Consider the following 16690-nt stretch of genomic DNA (forward strand, 5'->3'; position numbering starts at 1 on the left):
ATCGCACTCGAACCGGACACCTTTCGTGTTCTGATGTAATTGTGGAATACCTTCGTTCTTAGGATAGGTTTGTATAGTTCTCTTAGCACAGAACACGAAGGGCAGGGCTTGTGCAAAAAGGTGGGGTGTAAGGGGTGACCCTTTGATAGTTCCACGTTGTAAAACCATGGGCTGTATTTTGCAGGATAGCGAGGCTCTGGCGCCTGGACCCAAGGGCAGTATAATCCTCTATGGGACGTGTGTTTGTGTCCCGTCCGCATGTGTTTGTGATTGTCCTTTCATCCATTTCATCTCATCATCACTCATCATCATCTTCGCGATAAGGCAAAAGTGGAAGAAAAGCGAAGAAAAATAAATAAACTCAATCAATTGATCAAAAAGGCGTCTGTCCTGTTTATGTGCGATGAGCGAGACCCATGATTTTGTTCGCGCAATTGCGGAAAATATTTCGAGAACAATACGGTGTTTTCCCAACAGTGTAACAGTGAGTGTTGGTTGTGTCGAAATTGGTTGGTTGATTTGGTGTTTTAAGTCCACTTTATGCACAGTTAGGCTAATCGGAACTGGGCCTGCAATTTAAAGTGGGATACGAACCACTACGTGCCTCCACCGGGTATCGAACCCGGGACGCTTTGATCATAGAAGGCTTGAAACGCCACGTTCATTGATTTGGTTGACTTTACATCGCTTTTCTGTCTCTTTTGGATAACCACAAAGATGAGGATGCGTGATGACATTGATGAAGGGACACTTGCAAAGAACAGGCCCGGATTTCAACCTAGGATTCCTGGCGTCCTAGCACGCTGCGCTAACCACTGAGACACCTCCTTGTTCTCCGGGAAGGTAAATTGGTGAGTTACCTTTACTGTGATAATAACAGGTCACGTGACAACTGCTAAGCCAACTTCACTTTTCACCCTTATTCTATTCATTGCCTGCACTGATTTACTATTTGTTTGTAAACTTATAGCGTTCCAAACTAGCCCTGTACACTGCCGTACACAGGGGGGAGAAGCTGATGTGGAACCCCTCAGAAATTTGGATAAAATCAAAATTTTCAAATGAAAGGATTAGATAACTCGGAAAAAATAAAGTGGTCAGGGATAACTCAACTTGAAAAATTACCCCCGATTACCAATTTTGTATGAACAACTTTTAAAACAACGGTTATGAATGCTAATTGCAAAATATTGTATAGTTTATTCCACCTACCTATACCCTGTCCAAGCTAACTGTGGAGCAACCGTGCATAGCATCAGAGAAGCGAGGGGAATAGATTGGCCAGAGCGAAGCAGTAGACGCTGCTGGGAAGGCAGTCGCTTTCCCCCACTCCACGCAATTCCGTTCCTCTCACGTCTTCATTGGTGGAGCCGTCTCGCGTCACTACTTGCTCAGAGACTTGTTTTCGTTTGCCTGCTCCACAGTTAACTGGGAGAGACAATTACGTACCAGTTGTGCACTGCTATTTAAAAAGGGTTTAGTATGCAAGAGAGTATGAATTTCTCTCCATGCTGCAAGTGGAAACTGTTTTTCAAGTTGATTAGTAAGCTAGACACGATGTTTGAAAAATATGATTAATAAGTACTTACAGAATCTCATGTATTCCTTACGTGAAATCAACTTCAACTTCAAATTACGGCTAATTAAATGGGAGTTTCGACTTTTCCTTCTACTATGACATAGTTCAACGTGTCCTTTTCCGTCAATGTATTTTCTACGACATTGAATGTTTGATATTCCCGAGAGAACGAATGAAATAATGGTCCCATAAGCCTAATGCATTTCTCCTTGCCTCCTACGGCCATTCTGGCAGTGCTGCCAAACCTGATGTGCATAAAAGAGCTACATTTCACCATTAATAGAGCTAAAGATGACTTTTAAGGAGCTAAATTAACGAAGGCTGCATAAAGTGCCTCCTAGGGTAATATTAGGTGTCAAATGAGTGGGGGGAGGGGCGCTGCTATTACCGTTAGCTTTAAAGTGATGGCAATTTATTATTAGTTTTCACCACCTAGATTTGGCGACATCACCCATCTCAATAATCCACTGATGCTCATATGAAATCGAAAATAAAGAATTCCCGGATAACAATATTGTTATCTTCACCTCAGTCAAGGCGCTATATAAAAGTAGCTGGCGAGGTAAGAGGGGGTGGGTGACGCAGCCAATATAACAATATCACGTCACGTGCAAAATGCACACTCATGGCAAAAGTTGGTCTTTGTGGGCTGCAGCCAGTGGTGGCATCATAGTAGGGCAGAGGGCGGGTGCCACAGTTCACAGCCAAACGAGTAAAAAAAAAGAGCCAGATCTGGCTCCAAAAGAGCAAAGTTGGCAACAGTGATCGGCAGCTTCCCCAGCGAGAAAGACCTAGGGGAAATTGTCCCTCTCCCCCTTAGGTTTGCAAAGAAATGAGAACAAAACATGTATGTTAAGCCTGGATCACACGAGGCTTGATTTCCTGAAGGTTTTCCAGTTTGGTTTGGACTAGTTATGTGGTACTGACCAATCTGCTAGTTTTTGCCTCACACGATACGTGTTAGCGTACTTGTCGGTATACTTTTGTTCACACAAGACATTGCGCAGAGTAGATAAGCTGAAAGATGGACGAGCGATTTGAAGAACGTTGTAGGACAATTACTGCTGTATGGACTAGAAAATGGCTCGAAAGAAAATATGATAATCAATGCTTACTGAATAAGCTTTTTAATTAACCCGTGTATGAATATTCATACACGAGATTCGCAGGATTCATAAAAATATATATTTTGTTCAAATATTTAATACACTGGTAAGGTAAACCTGCATAATATCGGATACCCGCCCAATATCGGATACCCTTGTTTCTCTGATCGTGGGTGCTGCCATCTGCAGCAATTCACCGAACTACGTTCGTCGATTGCCGCCAATACTTCATTGTGAGCGGGAACGCTGTTGAGCACACTGCACGTGCACGATCGACGAAAACAGAACTTTTCAGTTTCTGAGTTTTTGGAAGCATTTCATGATCAAAGGTTTTCACATTGAAGGCAAGGAGAAACTATAGCGTACTTATATTTCATAGAAAGATGGAACAATAGAACATGTTGATATGCTAGTCCTATTCCGGTAAATGTATTTGTTTGACATTAAGGTTATACAGTATTTACCACGAGGTCGCGTTCGGCCTAATATCGGATAGGGTGTTTTGTACTAAACATACTTTTGTGATCCTTGTTGTTTTTTAACATTTGTAAACCTCCAGCAAAATAAATAATAGGTTGCTTCTATCATGAGATGTAATTTTATTTCAAATATAATGTTAAATACCTATCAGATATTAGGATTGCTTTTTTCGATTCCTTAAATTTTCATTGTTTTTAATTTTGTACCGTACAACAAAGAATTGTACAATAAGGGAGATAAACAAATCACAAGGTAAAAGGTAAGGTACCAATAGTTCATATTACCAAAAATTACGCATTTCTGTATCGGATATTATGCAGGTTTACCTTAATAATAAGGATTTTGATTTTCGGCTATCACATTTTTGTCGCGTACAAATCTCATCGCTTTTGAAAAAATCCTAAATATTAATAAACTCGAATGCACAGCATATTATCTCTGTTCTTTTCTTTCATCGAGCAGCGAACAAAAACAAACACCACTCGGAAGACACAGACAACAAACTTTATCTTTCTAAACTCACAGATTATCTTCATATGACCAAACTTCGCTCTGATTGGCTGTTCTGCTGAATGTAGCAGAGAAAGGCAGTTGTAATTGGAACACTGTCTGATCGTCAGAACCAGTCTAGCAGACATCATTTCTGGCCAGGTAGCCAGTCCAGCGCCAACTTAAGCCCCTATCACACGGAACTGTATTTCTAGTTGGAATGCCCTAGTAGGCGCTGAACTAACTTTCTAGGTAGCAATCATGGCCGCCTGGCTGACTGCTTGACTGGTTTGGAGGAATAGGACATGTTCTAATTGCTACTTGCTTTCCTCGACTGGAGTCTGTGGAACAGCCAATCAGAGCAAAGTTTCGCCATGTGAAGATAATCTGTGAGTGTGCAAAGGAGAGTTTTTGTCTGTGGTTTCCGAGTGTTACTCCAGCAATGTATAACGTATACAGCATGAAAGGCGCGTTGACTTACACCATCATCTATGCTGAGTGCACGGTGTTTACATTTGAAACAACTAAAATATTCTTCCATACGTGTACAGTAAACGTTGTAAAGTATGTATTTAAGCAGCGACATTGTTTTGTACCTAATAACATTTTATACGAAACGTTATTTCTCTCGGTTGAATAGTTATCGGCTTTTAAAAATGTGAAGTGATACATTGTTTACGTCTCACGCGGCCGCCATTACAACTTGCCTCGTATGGGAACAAAAGTCTATCGACAAGTACGCTGATAAGTATCGTGTGAGGCGAAAACTAGCAAATTGATAGCAAGTCCAGCGCTAACTAGGGCATACCTACTGGAAATCCAGTTCCGTGTGATGCGGGCTTAAGGCATTCCTACTGGAAACCCAGTGCCGTGTGTTTCGCCCTTTAGTTTGTGCTGTCACAGAAAACGGTCACGAGTTTTAGAGGACGACGAAACTAAAAGGCAAAAGGTAGAGGAGTCTGAATAGACCTATCAGAATCCTAGAAGAAATACGAATGAGAATAGGAGAATAATGGAAAAGATGGGAAAAGATTCCAAGGAAGTGGGAAATAAATTCGAGAGCAAATCTGAGTCTGTGATCTTACAAAAATTGATCTCGAGTTTTCAGTCTCCAAACTTCTTTCACTTCTGCTCCCGACCAGGCCTTTCTTGTGACGTCACAACCAGAGGTGCGGTGTCGCCTTGACGAATAACTCCATCAAGCGCCTCTAACTTTTTTCTTCCGCCCCTTTCGCAACTTGGCCTTCCAAAGATGATTTAAAGCGCCTTGTCACGTGGTCGGACTCAAATTTAGGAAATGGAGAGCAGGACTACCTTAGTTACGAAAGATTTATTTCACGAGGCGGGAGCGAATATACATCCCTCAATCCAGCACAACCTTCCTACAAGAGACACACATTAAATTTCACGTCCTGAGTTCACCCTTCTGTTTGGTCGTGTTCGTTGGCGGATTTAGTGGAAGGGGCTCGGGGGCACGTGCCCCTCCCAATAGGAATGACTGTGTATTGTAAAAAGTATTAATAGCGATACATTACAGCGATTGAAAAATGTTTGAGCAGTCCTTTTCCAGGTGGTGAAAGTAAAAAACAAAGTCTCCAAGGGTCCCGGGTTCGAATTCCGCTCGGGCTTGGTTGTTTGTGAATGTCCATTCATCAATTTCATCACTCATCCCCATCTTCGCAAATTAGCCAAGAGGCACAAAACGCAAAGTAAAATAAACTAAATCAATCAATCAATCAATAAAATAACGTCTAGTAAACATATATTAGCTAATCTGAATTAGATTAAGTAGGCTCTTAAATAAGTGAACACCAGGAATCGAATCCGGAACTTGTTGGTTACAAGGTAATAATGCCTGATGCCGGCCCCCGTGGCGGAGTGGTTAGCACATCGAGCTACTGCGCCAGGGGTTCCGGGTTCGAATCCCGACCTAGGCATTGATGTTTGTGAGAGTCCATTCATCAATTTCATCATATCATCACTCATCCCCATCTTCACAAATTAGACAAAAGTGGCACAAGAAGCAAAGTAAAATCAATCAAATCAAATCTATCTGTGCATAAAATTGACTTAAGGAAACTAATTTCTTCCAGTTCCTGTTATTAATATTAATTAGTAGTAGTACAATAGTATTCCTGTGTAGAAAAATACAAATCCATCAACGGATAATATATCTCCCGACACCCCTTAAAAGCAAAATTTTATTTTCACCATGCACGCCATTGTATTTTTTTAAACTAACTTTTTTTTTACCGAGATATATACTTGCTATGTTTGCGGTCTACATTTTTCAGCGAAATTCAATTGACCTCTGAAAACACGAGTTTATTTAGCTCGTTTAATCAACGCAGCCCTAGGGGGATTAGCATTTGACGTTGATTGAAGTCTGTGACGTAATGAAAACGACCGAACACCCATTGGGTACGATTGGAAATAGATTCCTTCTCTTGTGAGAGCGACGAGAGTCGAATGCAAATACAACAACGCTTGTGTCTGCAAATCTTGCTTGAATCTTGATTTCTGCTCTAGCCCATGTTTGGTGTTAGTACTAGTTTGGCTTTATTTATATATTTGTTAATGGAGCAGCGATATATAACTTCAAATAGTCTTACCGGCCTTCAATAAGTGTTCAATTGAAGTCTGCTTTATGCACAAATAGGCTACAAGACACTGGACCTACAGTTTAAAGCACGATCGGAACAACTGCGTGCCTCCATCAGGAATCGAACCCACGACTGCTTGATTACAGGGCGATGACGTTATCACTACACCATCCGGAGTGGCTAGCAGAGCGCGCTACGGATAGACCACAAAATGCCAATCCCACAAGTTTAACAAAACCACTGCTAAACTTATAGAACTAAAAGGTCTAACAGACCATCAAATTTGAAATTGCAATTCGATATATTTTGATAAGGACTTAAATACTATTTATTTTTATTTAATAAGGTTATTATATGAAAATAAATTTTGTATTTATTTTATTATAATTATTAATGTATAACCAGGCGTCGCGGGTTCGAATCCCGATATGAACCTGGGTGTTTTTGTGTGTGTCCCTTCATCAATTTCAACACATCATCACTCATCTGCATCTTCACGATTAATCAAAAGTGGTAGAAAAGCGAAGTAAAAGAACCCAAATTAATCAATCAATCACTCATCCATTTTCACAAGTAGCGAATAGGTTGCTACACTGTAAAAGTAATGGTGTTATAGCGACAAATACAGCGATAGTGCATCAAAAATAATCTCGATCTGTACGTCGTGACGCGTCAGTCTGTATACCAGTTGAGATTCCAGATGCTACAAAAAAAAAATTGTACCTAGATGTATTAACACACTAATTATCTCTTCGAAATCAAAGAGCCGCGAGAGACTCAACTTCGCAATGGAATTGCCACGAAAGATACCACTTCAAAAGGATAGGACTGTGAAAGAAAACCCCTTCGAAAATGAATAGTTGCAAAAGAAACCACTTCAAACTGAAAAAACGGTGAAAATAGACACTTAGAAATGAAAGAGCCGCGAAAGAAACCACTTCGAACTCGAAAAGAGAAAAAAGACACTTAGAAATCGTTTGGTTTGGTTTGGTTTGATTTGTTTTATTTTACTTCGCTTGTTTGTGCCACTTTTGGCTAATTTGCGAAGATGGGTATGAGTGATGATATGATGAAATTGATGAATAGACATTCACAAACATCCATGCCCAGGCCAGGATTCGAACCCGGGAGCTCTGGCGTTGTAGCGCCATAGGGCCGGCTACTTCGAAATGGAAGAGCCGCCATACAAACCACTTCGAACTGGACGAGCCGTGAAAAAAGACACTGAGAAATGGAAGAGCCACGATAGAAACCACTTTGAACTAGAAGAGCCGCGAAAAAAGACACTTCGAACTAGAAGAGCCTCGAAAAAGACACTTCGAACTAGAAGAGCCGCGAAAAAAGACACTTAGGAATGTAAGAGCCGAGAAAAAAGACACTTAGAAATGAAAGAACCGCGAAAGAAACCAGTTGAAACTGGAAGAGCCGCGAAAAAAGACACTTAGAAATGGAAGAGCAGAGAAAAAGACACTTAGAAATGCAAGAACCGCGAAAGAAACCAATTCGAAATGGAAGAGCTGCGAGAAAAAGACACTTAGAAATGGAAGAGCCGCAAAAGAAACCACTTTGAATTAGAAGAGCCGAGAAAATAGACACTTAGAAACGGAAGAGCCGCGATAGAAACCACTTGAAACTGGAAGAACCGCGAAAAAGACACTTAGAAATGAAAGAGCCGCAAAAGAAACCACTTCGAACTAGAAAAGCGGCGAAAAGAGACACACTGAAATGGAAGTGTCAGGAGCCGGAAATAAAATGCTGTGTAATCAGAAACGCCAATAGTTTCCGGGTGACAAGAGGTAGCCAAGGGGAATCTTGATCGAGGGAGCGAAGCGTGATGCGAGTGACAGTGCAAAGTCGGTCCATTTAAAAGGTTTGGGCGAACCCACTGAGGACACCTTCGATGGACCGATACAGCGCCACGTCGTGACCCAGCCGAGGAACCGCCAAGGAAATCGGGTACAGTGGTGACACTTTGGGTTTTATCATTGTCAGTGTTTAGATATCTTGCTGGCTCGTGCGTGATCTCCCCCCCCCCTCACTTGTGCGATACTATTATACATTGGTAAAGAGAAATGAGCGTTAATTTATTCCATTCTTCATACACACATCCTCTTGCAGCCAAGCAGTTTAAGCCGGCGAACGACCTAAAGGTAACACAAGAGCCGAGAAAAAAGACACTTAGAAATGGAAGAGCCGCGATAGAAACCACTTCGAACTGGAAAAGCTGCGAAAAAAGACACTCACAAGGGAGGTTATCTAAGTGTCCCCCTTCGATTTTCATGAAACTTGGCAGGTGTATAGAGGGGCCCAAAGGAAGAAATACGTGCTTTTTGTTTCGGCTAAAAAACTGTTCTAGGGGGCAAACCTCCTTTAAATGTCAAGATGAGGACAAGTTGAAGTGGGGATCTTACCCCTGTATCCCCCTCCGATTTCCATGAAACTTGGCAGGTGTATAGAGGGGCCTAAAAGAAGAAATACGTGTTTTTTTGTTTCAGCTAAAAAACTGTTTTAGGGGGCGAAACCCCCCTCAAATGTCAGGATGAGGACAAATTGAAGTGAGGATCTGACCCCTGCGTCCCTCCTACGATTTCCATGAAAGTTGGCAGGTGTATAAAGGGGCCGAATGGAAGAAATACGTGTTTGTTTTTTGTTTCGGCTAAAAAACGGTTTTAGGAGGCAAACCCCCTTTCAAATGTCAAAATTAGGAAAAATTGAAGTGGGGATCTGACCCCTGTGTCCCCCTCCGATTTCCATGAAATTTGGCAGGTGTATAGAGGGGCCGTATGCCCCCTGATTCTACCTATGCCATATTTACGTGGTTTCGGGGTCAGATCCCCACTTCAAATTCCCCTCATCTTGACATTTGAGGGGGGGAGTTGCCCCCTAAAACAGTTTTTTTAGCTGAAACACAAAAACACGTACTACTTCCTTTGGGTCCTCTATACTCCTGCCAAGCTTCATGGAAATCGGAGTGGGACACAGGGGTCAGACCCTCACTACAATTTCCCCTCATTTTGAAATGTGAGGGGGGTTGCCCCCTAAACCGTTTTCTTTTTAGCTGAAACTCAAAAACACGTATTTCTTTTTTGGGGCCCCTGTATACACCTGCCAAGTTTCATGGAAATCGGAGGAGGACACTTAGATAAGCTCCCTTGTTAGAAATTGAAGAGCCGCAAGAGAAACCACATCCAAATGGAAGAATTGCGAAAGAAGTGAGTGTCAAACGTAAGGCCACGAATGAATACGAAATAAAAAGACTGCGTTCAAAATGAATGCGAAAGGGAAGAATCGCTCAAGTAATTAATGCAAAATAACGGCAGTTAGACAACATGCTCAGCTCTGCCCTACACATATTGGTGTACTTTCCACGGCTTATGTATTGCAGACATAATATAACGTGGCTTTAATTCTGGAAGCTTACCTACATACAACTGGGATGCCATCATCACCTAGAGGAGCATGAGGCTTTAGGCAGAGCAACGCAATATTGGAATCTTGAGAAAGTAAAGGATCTATTTTCGGCATCTTGTGAAGCATCCCAAAGGCAAGGTATCTTGATCGATTAATCAATTAGTAATGAGCCGAGACTGCACGCTTCGGGCTTTGAGTTCGCTCGACAGGGCTGCGTTAATTGCCTTTTGGGAACGGGGTTGCTGGCGACCAAAGATTGCGCTTCGACGCACCCTGGCTCTATTTTATGGTGGATTGGAACAAGCATGAAAGGGAATAACAGAAACATTTACATCAGGATTAAGCACGAACAAAATAACTACGAATGCATGCAGAGTGAACGGAATAAATGTCACATCGTGGGTCCAAGGTTAGAATCCTGCTTTGCCATGGCTGTTTATTAATGAATGTCTCTTAATTAGTCGTGATTAGCAATAACTGGCAGAAAGCGACGCCAAATGAGAAAAATACAAAATACAGAGTGAACGGAATATCTGCGAAACGGATCATCGTAATGGCTACGAAATTAGACGTGAACATAATAAGTATAAAACTAATTAAATGCGAAAGTAACAATACGAAAGGGATTATTTGCGAATATAGCAGTGGCGGTTATTGAAGGGGGTCACAGGGGGCAGCTGGCCCCCACTTTTTGCCAGTTTTGCTCTCGCGCTATACTAAACCTTATCTACCAAGAGAAAGTAAACTGTCCTTGCCCCCCTACTTTTGGAACCCAATCGCCGCCACTGGAATGTAGTAACTACGAAACTGATAAATGCGGTTGTAAAAGCTACAAAATGGATTACATGCGAACGTGACATCTTCGACACGGATTATTCATGAATTTAGTAACCGCGAAGGTATAAGCGCAGACAGTGGCGGCGGTTGGGTTCCAAAACTGGGGGGAGGGGGACAAAGTGCCAAGGTTTAGCATAGTGCTGGGGCAAAATTGGCAAAAGGTGGGAGTAACTGCCCCCTCGTCCCCACCTAATCGCCGCCACTGAGCGCGGAAGTATTCAATATGTGATTACTTGTAACTATACCGAAGAAGGGTATAAATGCGAAACGAAATAAGGGAACGAGAAACTGCACAATGGCTTAAAAGGTGTTAGAATCCCAGTCTGGGCAGGGGTGTTTTTTTGTGAGTGTCCCTTCATAAATTTCATCAAATCATCACTCATTCTCATCGTCGCGATTAGTCAAAAGTGACAGAAAGGAGATACTAAATTACGAGAATCAAATCAAATCATATTCCTCTGTGTGTACTGTGGTAATTCGAAATACTGTAAAGTCTCGGTAATGCTCAAATTGGTTGATGTGGTTCATTTTAATTCGAGTTTCTGCCACTTTTGGCTAATCGCGTAGATGAGGATGAGTGATGATATGATGAAATTGAAGGGACACTAGCAAAGAACAGCCATGCTGAAGGCGGGATTCGAACCCGGGACTCCTGGCGTCCTAGCGAGCTGTGCTAACTACTCCTCCACGGAGGTGGGCATGGGTAATACGCAGTTAAAGATTTCGACCAAGGCAGTCTATACTTCAGTAAGAAAAACCCTTAAAAACGTAACGTTTCAACCCTCTATCATGGTCTTCCTCAGACTTGAAAACAAACTAAAAATTCTACTTTAGTGAAATATAGACTGTCTTGGTCAGGTTATGTAGTTTTTTCTCTATCATGAAAAGATGGCTTGATGATGTTACCATTAAAGATTTTACCTGGAAAATATCTGAAACTGTCACCAATATATTCTCTATACCTCCCAACAGAAAGACAGGGGAGCATAGCTCGGGTCCAAGACAAAGGCGTTGCTAATTTTATGTTCCAACCGCCCCTCCCGTCCCACCTTGGGCCATCTCCTGAACTCTACGTACGAAAGTGAATTCTCTACCTACCACCCTCTCAAGGAGGGTGTCCTTATAAGAATCGGCAACATCGAAGCGATAAGAAGTGGCCACGCCACACCACTCGTCAAGATTGTGAGGATGATAAGCTCGGAGTTTCTGTACGTTTGTCCTGAACTGTACCAGAAAATGTTCATAAAGTATCTGATCTCTATGGAAACACATACTTGCACAAATAATTCCAGTATAACATTAATTATTGACGTCTACAAGCTGGACTAAAATGTGAGAGCCAATGTTTACCAAACCCTTTATGCACTAGCAGCATCTAAAAGAAGTGATTACTCAACAATATGTCTATTGTTTGTCACTGGTAGCAACAATTAATCATGGAATCAGATCATGGCTTTATTCCCACCTCTACACGGTTACATGTCATAGTTCTACAGATTGACGTGAGGCGGCAGCGCTGTGCAGGATGTAGCGGTATTGAGTGGTGCGCTCTAAAGCAATATTCTCACAACACAACAAATTGTATTAATCACGACACCCTCAATATCCAAATGTGGTTATAGTCCATGCGTTTATTTCGTTAACGTCCAAGAACTGAAGAAAGCCGCCGCTACGAACGTGGGTTAAACAGTGGGCGAGTTGTTTTCGTCCAATCACACTCAACCTTCAGCCAATGGGCGCAGCTGTCATTCTGCTCGTCTACTCTACGTGGTGTCTCAGTCACATGACTGCGGATACGCTGTTGTCGTACTTTGCAACTTCAATGTGGAGACCGTGGGAAGGTGCTAGTGCGCGGAGGCACAAGGTGGCATAGAGTAGATGTGTGACAACACTGTGCGTTGAATGTGATTGTTGCAGCTGGTGGGCGCGCTCCGTAGACTCCAAAGCCAGCCGGTCGTTAACGACGCTAGCGCGTCAGTTCGCCATAACCGTGAAAGTTCCAAGAAGCACCCATCAACATTTATAGTGATGATTCTTCTTAGTACCTACGACTATAAGGCGTTCTCCTTTGTCACGCAGTATTGTGAACATTGAGTATTACAGAACTTTCTAGACATTCACCTTCCTTCGTCCAACTATTCGTTGGAAATGACTACCACTTCTGGCGAGACATCTGGTTGTGCTGCACCACAACTCAAGGTGCCATGTTGCAATTTTAGTGGGTCAACTGCTTGAGGAGTTGGATTGGGAAATGCAAAAGCAACCCTCCTATAGTCTGGACATGAATTCGTGCGACTATGACTTGTTTCGAAAGCTTCAAGATCCTCTACGAGGACGTCGCTACAAGTCTTTAGATGACATACTGCGGTTCCTCAGTGATATACGGAAAAACGATTCCGCTGATGGGAGTGAGAAAGTTGTGAGAAATGTGGCAACATAGGAATTGGAGACTGTTACGAAGGATAGCAATGACCTCGTCCTCCACAATTATACAGGGTAATTCAAAATGAATGGTACAACATTACACAGTTATTATGACGTTACTGTTTATGATAGAACATCAGACAAGGCATCAATATAAAGAATAACACTGGAAGTTTTATTCCCACTTAGCAGGCTTATTCTGCTTAGACGATGCTCCACCAGGATCGCCAGGATCGCAAAATGGATAATGACCAGTAGAAGGCGTATTGTGTGTTGGAGCTATCGAGAACTCATTCAATCACAATGGTGCAAAGACATTTTCGCATGCTTTTCGATATTCGTAGTAATACATATGTTTCACCATTCCGAGAGATTTTCCAAAGTTGCAACTATGAATTGTTAGTGCCTTCGAAACCGTTGACAACAACTTGCTGTCTCGTGCATAGCAAGTACTTGATTATCGTTTGGATCTTTCCGCGTTACACGTGGTTCCCATGTAAAAAAGGTAAAGTGTTCCCCTGTGCTTAGCACCACGCCATGAAGGCGTATAGGGGGTGTGTGGTTCCCATGTTGGATCTTTATAATGTGAGTCATGCGAGTAAAACTTAGAGTGTTCTTCTTTATATTGATGCCTTGTCTGATTTTCTATCATAAATAGTAACATCATAATAACTGTGTAACATTATTCATTTTGAATTACCCTGTATAAGAAGACATTTATGAACATGTAATCACTTTTTGAAACGATCCTCGTATTAAATGTTTACCTCTGTGTCCGAATTGATAGGGAGAACTTCGTCTCTAACTTGCTATCTAAAAAAGAACAGCCTCGTCTTTGACCTTTATACAGTATTTATGACTTAATCGTTATTAGCATTTACAAGCGAAACATAGAGTCAACAATGAGCTTCGTATAAGAAACACACTTATGATCTAATAACGCTGAGGCAGCTAGCTCCTCGACTTGAGACAGAACAAGAGGAGTAAGCAACTCATTAAATGAGGATTAGGCTTTCTGAGAAACCCTCTTCACTGCAGATTGTTCAACGTATCTCAACAATGTTTAACTGTCACGTGCACCCAGGTAACAGGAGTACATTATTGCGCTAAGTCCTGCAAAGTGAGTACGGCGTGGGAGAAGGCGGAACCTGTTGTAAATATGAAGGCACAACTGCGCCTTGAATGCTTTGTAAACAGTGTTGACAATGTTTACGTACTAAGTTGTACCGATCCAGATCCCTGTTCGGGCGCCAGAATTACTTCTCATTAAAACCAACCTTGAAAATTGAAAATATGGTAGAAAGATAAGGGGAATGTTGTGAAATGGTTGGAAGATTAAAAAAGCTATGTAGATGATATCAACGTCGTAAATTGTAAATAACGACAATGAGTGATACGAACGAAACAGAAATTGATAAGGAATACAAAAAAACAGGGTTTGTAAACTAAGACTCAAGAGACCCATACAATGGCGACACTAAAGTGGAGCTAGGGTGAGCCATACCCTCCCAGAAATCGGCTTACACCCGTGGGCCCGCAGTTTTTTTATACATACAAAATTATTTCATTATTCATTCATCGTACATTAATTTTCGAAATTTTCTGCCCAACAGCCTGTTTCCTCTTTTAAAATAACTCCATCGTCGATAACAGTAAGTTCTGGCATAGTTCACTGAGCAGAGAGTACGACCTGAACTAATTTATCTTCTTCCCGATAGGGTGATAATTATATCGGGGAAGCAGGGCCTCCCCCATGGCGCAGTGGTAGCGTCATTGCCTTGTAATCGAGGGGTCCCGGGTTCGATACCCGGTGGAGGCACAAGTGGTTCGGATCCCACTTTAAACTGTAGGTCCAGTCCCGATTAGCCTTACTGTGCATAAAGTGGACTTAAAACACCAACTCAGGTGGCCGCGGTGGCTCAGTCGGTAACGCGTCTGACTACCATGCTCAAGGTCCCGGGTTCGATCCTCGGCCGGTTCAAATCCGGGAACTTTTCTAACGATGGAAGCGGCCCCGGCGCCCACCCAGCGTCGAATAACATGGGTACCTGGGGGAAACCCTGGGGGGTAAAGGCGGTCAGGGGCGTGATGCTGATCACATCACCCCCATTCACGACCGGGATCAAGAAAGTGTGGGGCGTTACCCCCACACCCCCTATACGCCTTCATGGCGTGGTGCTATGCACAGGGGAGCACTTTACCTTTTTACCTTTTTAAAACACCAACTCAAACCAAACATCGGGGAAGTAGCGGATTGGTTAGAACAACGCGCTTACCAGAGTAGAGGGTTCGAATCCTGGCCTAGGCCAGGGTGTTCTTTGTGAGCATTCGTCCATCAGTTGGCGACAAGCCAAAAGTGGCGGAAGCCACGCCAAATAACAAAAATAAAAAAAAAACATCGAAGAAGCAAGATATTTAAATTTATTTCCCCGAGGAAACCAAAGCTATTGAAAGGTTACAAAATTGATATTTTTTCTACCATTTGACATGTTCATACCTCCTCATTTCATTCCTCCATCTTTTCATTTTTCGTTATCTCATCTCTCTTTGTCGAAGTTAATCTTACGTAGTAATAAGCAATGAACATTCATCATGTCATGTCCTTTAATCAAACTTTCCAGCGGTTTCAAACTTGCACACGACTCGTGCGCCAGCGCAGGTCCTAAACTGTAGGTCAACTTCCGGTTGCGTTTGAATAATGTACAATCACCCTGTATATCTCTAAGGAGAACTCTATAAACTCAATCGCACTTTCCAGCAGAATGAAAGTAATATGCACCAGACATTATACAAAATGTGAACAACTCTGGGTTTATTTCATTGTAAAACGATAACACGCAAAGCCTTTTTTGTTGATATTAACTCACCCTGTTAAAGTCGTAGCCACAGTGATACGACGAAACAGGGCCTGGCGTGAAGTAACTGGACCCCATCAAGGTTTCTCATTGCGGCTCGTATCAGGAACCAAATAGCAGGGTAGACAGAGGAATATACCTGTAATTGCGTCCCCAAGGGCTGTCAAAGGGCAGGACGAAGGGCTCCTGTGGGATGCTGCATCTGGGCTCTTGGAGAATCATCTTCAAGCACCCAGCGTCTAGTTGACGTCGTGATTGGGTTCTCGCGCCTAGCTTTCGGAGGGGTGAAGCTGCTTTCATCGACTTTAATATTGGCTGGATGCGTTGACTGGTGCAGGATGGATGAGGAGGGGGGGGGGAGGAAGGGACCACAATCTTGAACGCGTTGGAGCTGTCCTTAAGGCACTAAATGCGTGAATGAAATATTTAAGTAAGAGATTCTTCAGGTTGTTACAGGAATCGCACAGGAAACCTGGAATATGTTCTCTTGATTTTTAGTAATTCATTGCCAGATTTAGCGGGGATTTGACTTAATTTTTGTTATTTTGCCTCGCTTTTCTGCACTTTTGGCTAATCGCAACGATGAAGGTCAGTGATGAAATTGATGTCGGGGCATAGGGGGAGTTTCGCCAGTCTACTTGGGGGTGGGCGGGGGAGGGCCGAACGTTAGACATTCTTTTATCCTTGAGGAGAATCATCACTTGTATTATCCTTAGGAAACGGCGATCCCTGTTGGAATTGTCTTGATATTGAGTGACTCTTTTATAAAAAGAATAATACACTATTCTATATGGTTGCAGTTTTATGAATTAACACAGTCTTTCTTTAGAAGAAAGAACCATAATTTTAACATGTTATAATATCATTGGGTAGTCCTACCTTCATGGTAATCAACAAATTATAATG

At 42.4% G+C, this 16690-nt stretch overlaps 1 protein-coding gene across 1 annotated transcript in view; it reads right to left on the reverse strand.

Annotated features, from left to right (window-relative positions):
• The window catches only part of LOC145977782 (atrial natriuretic peptide-converting enzyme-like), a 202600-nt gene that overhangs the window by 66478 nt on the left and 119432 nt on the right, over positions 1-16690 (reverse strand). The window lies entirely within an intron of this gene.

This window comes from Lepisma saccharinum, chromosome 23, assembly GCF_977018435.1.
Source record: "Lepisma saccharinum chromosome 23, izLepSacc3.1, whole genome shotgun sequence".
Taxonomy (NCBI): Eukaryota; Metazoa; Arthropoda; class Insecta; order Zygentoma; family Lepismatidae; genus Lepisma; species Lepisma saccharinum.